This window comes from Zingiber officinale, chromosome 11A, assembly GCF_018446385.1.
Source record: "Zingiber officinale cultivar Zhangliang chromosome 11A, Zo_v1.1, whole genome shotgun sequence".
In the NCBI taxonomy this organism is placed as follows: Eukaryota; Viridiplantae; Streptophyta; class Magnoliopsida; order Zingiberales; family Zingiberaceae; genus Zingiber; species Zingiber officinale.
Genome location: NC_056006.1, coordinates 11,474,645 through 11,480,164, shown reverse-complemented (window position 1 = coordinate 11,480,164; position 5,520 = coordinate 11,474,645). Strand labels below are relative to the sequence as shown.

Below are 5,520 nucleotides of genomic sequence, written 5' to 3'. Positions count from 1 at the left end.
TTTTAAGTTTGAAACTGGATGGTTAAGGGTAAACATTGAAATTAATTATAGATTTATGAACAAGCTTCGATTTGATATATTATAGGTTCCATGACTCAATCTAAGTAAAAAATTATGACCTCTCAAAACTTCTACCGATCTTGCTCCGATTATACTGCTATTCTATTACGATCCTACCGATCTTGTTGCGATTCTACCGATCTTGCTATGATTGTACTGTAAAAATCGATTCTGCATGATCCAAGATCGATTTGTGCTTCTCGATCATAGGATCGTATGATTCTATGATCTAGGATCGCGATTTTACAAACACTTATTTTGAGTCAAAGAAATATTTTGAGGGAAAAATAATTTTAAAAGCAAACATATTTTGAAAAGAGTGTTTTAAAAATATTTTCCAAAGGATTTTAACCTCTTTTTCAAAAAATTGTTTTCAATAGAGTTTTTTTTAAAATAATCAATTTTCAAAAAGTATTTATTTTTAAAATGATTATTTAATTTTCAAAAATGCTTATGTTTTGATATATTTTTTTAGAACTGTTTTCTAAAAATACTATCTTTAAAAAAAATTTAAAGATAACATTTTTCAAAACCCTTTTTGAAGATAAAATTTTTAAAATATATTTTCTAAAATATTTTATTTTGAACCTTTGTCAAAAATGTGTCTTTTTAATAGAATCTACCCTTTAACCTAATATACTCTTTTGGAAGTGTTAAAAAAACATCTAATTTCTAGGGATGCATAATAATACATCTATCAAAAATATCAAATTGTTTTTATTTAATTTACTTATCATCTTAATTGAATTTTCAAATATGATAATTTTATGAGTTTTAAGAGATATTTAATTCAATGATTTGGCTAAGGTAGAATTTTGAATAATTATTTTTAGTTAAATCAGATTGATTCAAGTTAGTTTTATCTCAAGGATTTAACTTTAAATTTAAAATTGACTTTAAAAAAATTATTCTGAATTATATAAGTTAGGAATTTTTAATTTAATTTTTAATTAAGTTTGGTTAATTTATTTCGTATTAATTTAGTTAATTTAAACTTGTTTGAGCCTGGTTTAAATTTTATTTGAGCTTAAGTCAATTTTAGATTTAGTTAATTTTTTAAAAAGTATTATAAAAATTGATTAATTCATTAGTAATTTTGAATTAAATTGATTAATTAATTTATAGTTAATTAAACTTGATTAATTGTTAATTAAATTATTACTTTCAGATTATCTTTGAATTAAATTACTTAATTAATTAAGTTAAATTTAATTGAATTAATTTCATATTTCAATTAAATAATTTCAAAATAGGTTAAATTTTAAATTAAGTTTACAATTAAATTTAAATTGAATACCATGGTTTAATTGAATTTAAATTTATTAATTTAATTGTTGAAAATGAAATTATTTGTTAAGAAGTTAAAGTAATTCTTTTAATTAATTAATTATTATTATGATTAATGTTAATTATTATTTATATTAATATTAATTAATATTCGGATTTATATTAAATTGATTCTTATTATTTAATTAATTAAATTGATCGAGTTAATTGTAATTAAATTAAAGTTGTTAATTGATTACATATTAAGTTAGTTAAAGAAAAATTATTAATTATTTAAATTAATTATTGAGAATCGAATTAAGATTGCTTAATTACTTATTTTAATTGAGTATTTAATTAAGATTGCTTAATTTATTACTGAATTTTTTATTAACCTAATTAAATTAGGATTAATTTAATTAAGTTTAATATTAATTAATTTTGAATTTGAATTAATCAAAATAAAATTTTAGATTAATTTTGATTTAAGTTAAATTTTAATTTAAGTTTTAAATTTAATTTAAGTTTAGTTTTTAATTAAAGTTTTTAAATGTTCCTTATGTCATCCGGTCTAATTTTTTAACCAAGACAGTCCAATAGTTTTGTGATATGAGTTTTGTTATTTTTCTACTGTTGTCTTAGGTTGTGTTAGATTTAAATGTAATTTTAAGTCCACCAAGTGAGCTTCCTTGAATAATCTTTCAAGCTGTGGTTAGTCATGTCATGTCTCAGGTAGTCTTTGCCAGAAGAAATTTTAACAACATCTCCTATGTACGGGTGACAATATAAAACTTCTACTACAAACCCTCAGGGCCACATATACCTCAACCAACATGACTGGAACAATAACAATAAACATAACTAAACAACCATGCAGTTTATATATTTCAGCCTCTGGTTGACACAACCACACAGTTTATATTTGAAAACCACCTACTCCACTACAACGACAGAAAACGTAAACCCAGGACAGAAAATCCAATGCAGCGGAAAAACAAATGCAGTAGACCATAAGTCTATAAAATCCTCGAGTACAATCCTACATCACACATATATAAATCAACATAGTAGGTCAACACAAACAAGGAACCCAAGTCCGTAAATCAAAAATCGTCGCGACACGAAGTGGTGGGGGACTAGCGATTGGAAGCTCCTGATAGCATAAACCTGAAATGGTAATATCAACGGGGTGAGTTAACTCCTCGGCGGGTATCGGCTGACATGCATAGTAAGATATACCAACTAGTAATAAATATGAGTACAGCTTCCTGGATGTATATATAAAGGAACAATGCAAAACTGAAATAAAGGAGAGAAATTGTACTAACCAGGACCTGGGTATAAGGTAAATAAGGTCGTTAGACTGAGGAGTATCATGATCCTGTATACATGTCAATCATATGCATCCACCAAATATGCAGAAAATAAAGTGCAGCAAACACAAGCAATAAATGCAATCATGCATATGATGCAATATGACATGGTCACCCTTGACGCCAGTCAGTCATCTCACACACGATGGTGAGACCGAGTGGGTAGGGCTATGACAATTGTGTACTCTGCCATCACTGCTCCTGATGAGTGATCGAGTGGACAGGATGCTGTCGGAGTATACCTATCCTCCTATCCTAAATCATAAGTGGGGGAGCGCAATGCTCTCATCTCCCTGAGACAGTTCAAAGGAGGGATCCCTGACGTGCTACCACGCTGCGACGCGCTACCCATGAGTGGACCAGCGGAGCACTGATAGAGCAAACTGCCACACACCCTGCCTGATATAAAACTAACCCATGAGTGGTTATGTGTGTATATCCATGTAACTGGCGATGAGCTCAACAATAATGGGGCTACAATCGCTCAGCATGCAATCATGCAAGATGGTACATGACACTAGACATGAAGATCCTACCCATATCTATGTCCATAAAATATGTACCCAAAGAAAATACATGGATCAAATAAGGAAATCTGGGTACACATGTCGGATATGGTAAAAGTCTAGTCCGGTATATCATAAGGCATGGTATGTCACTACAACTATGAGCATAAAAAGAATCATGTCAATAATCATGAGGGCATAAAACATAAATGCAGAACAGATAAAAGCATGCAACAGGTATCATCTAGTGACATACCAAAGCAAAGATGAACATAATTATTACTAAAGGCTATAACCTACTAAGCATATCAACATGACATTATCAAAAAAGATAAGTCAAGGTACCCGCCTCAAAATATGGAGATCGTCTCCGAAATAGACCCCACTTAGAGATGCTCATCTCGAATCAAAGCCCTGTAACAACATATATATAATTAAGCCATGTTCGCAGATATTCAATAGATTAATCAAAATTCTTATTAACTAGGAAACCCTAATTTCCTTCATTAACCTCGGTTAGCTACCTAAAACGAGTCTAATCTGAACTTAGATTAGATCCATCAATTAACCCTAATTAAATATATATCTTAACGGTCAACTAGGGTTAGTTTCCTTAACCCTAATTATTCCATTTAGATTTAAATCAATTCTAGTGGCAATTCATGTTTCATTCTACTACCAAAAACCTAAATTAAACTAATTTAAGTATCTTACCTCAAACTCATAACCAGGGATGTTGCTGCCGGAAAAGGGTAGCTGTTGGAAATTATGGCCGGTGTTGTGAGTCGTCCTCAAATGGTGATGCTCGGATCCATAGCAGAGCGGTTGATCTCCAACACAAAAACCCCCAATTAGCAGTAAGGATAACCATGCCCTCACAGTAATGCACACTGATCCACAAACTCAGCTTACCTCAATTTTGATGGCTCGATGGAAAACAACGGTCAGAGTGAGATGTCGGTGTTGGTTGCTCATGGCCAGAAATCGCGGTTGTTGAGAATACCAGCCAAAAGCACCTACTCACATCTAGCGGCCGAAATCCCTAGATCAGCGTTGGCGATCGGTAGGGAGGAAGAACACTAATCGGGCCAAGAGTCTGCAGCCTTGAATCTATAATCAGTGAGCCGACAAACGAAGATTGTGGCCAGCAATCAGGTACAGGATGGGGTCACCATGTGTAGGAATTTTCTTATAACCGAGAGCTTGGAGACCGACGGGTTCACCTTGGATGTGCTAAGTGCTTGACACTAGGGCAGAGAGAAGGCGGCTCTGCTCGGCGATCGGAGGAAGAAAACAGAAGAGAAGAAGAAGTGACGATTCTAGGGCTAAGGCACAGCGTCGGCGCAGGGAAGATCGGGAGAGAAGGGAGTTAGTGTTGGGTGAGACGAGTGAGGGAGATCTTCGGCCGAAAGTTTTTTACGCGTGGGAGGGATGGAGAAGCGAAGCGGCGTCGTCGGTTGGGGAAGAGGAAGAGGAAGACGCATTCAGCGTCGTGGGGGCAAAGGGGAAGAGGAGAGAAAATGGTGATGAAGAGGAAGAGAAGAAAAAGAAAAAGAAAAGGAAAGGAAAAAAATAAAAATTAAACTTTTTCTCGTTTAAATGGGGTAGCCTAAACAGGCTTTTCCGTGGCTCAATATTTATCCCCATAACCTATACCATACGACCTCCGAAAAATTCCCAAAAAATTTCTAAAAATTTCGAAAAGTTCCGTTAAGTTTATTCCTCTATTTAACATTATTATTTAATTAATATTTATTACCATATTTTACATTCTCCCCCACTAATATAAATTTGGTCCCCAAATTTTGTTATCGACCATCAGCAAGTACTAGCAATAAATAGATAGTATAAATGCTGAATGGTAGATTTAACCCACATACCTTAAGTGAAAAAGTGGGGGTTTCGAGCTAGGATCATATCCTCGAGCTCCCCAGTAACCTCCTCATCAGAATGATGTTGCCATCCGACTTTAACCAACCGGATAATCTTGTTCCGTAGCTGACGCTCTTTCTATTCTAGAATCCATACTGGAACCTCCTCGTAGATAACATCAGGCTGAATGGAAACAGGTATATTTGCCAGAATATGTGCTGGATCGACTACGTATCTCCTCAGCATCGACACATGGAACACATCGTGAATGCCTACCAGAGCCGGTGGTAAAGCCAGACGATAAGCTAATGCTCCAATCCTCTCTAAGATCTGGAAAGGCCCAATGTATCACTGAGCTAGCTTACCTCAGAGGCCAAATCTCTTCACCCCTTTTGTGGGTGAGACTCTCAGAAATACATGGTTGCCAGTAGAGAACTCCAGGG

At 33.6% G+C, this 5,520-nt stretch overlaps 1 long non-coding RNA gene across 1 annotated transcript; it reads right to left on the bottom strand.

Moving 5' to 3' along the window:
• Positions 1–3,548: 3,548 nt before the first annotated feature.
• LOC122031953 lies at positions 3,549–4,724 on the bottom strand. Its single transcript, XR_006125907.1, has 3 exons — positions 4,118–4,724; positions 3,920–4,035; positions 3,549–3,619 (listed from the first exon to the last, which is right to left on the bottom strand). It is a non-coding gene; the product is annotated as an uncharacterized LOC122031953 (long non-coding RNA).
• Positions 4,725–5,520: the final 796 nt, after the last annotated feature.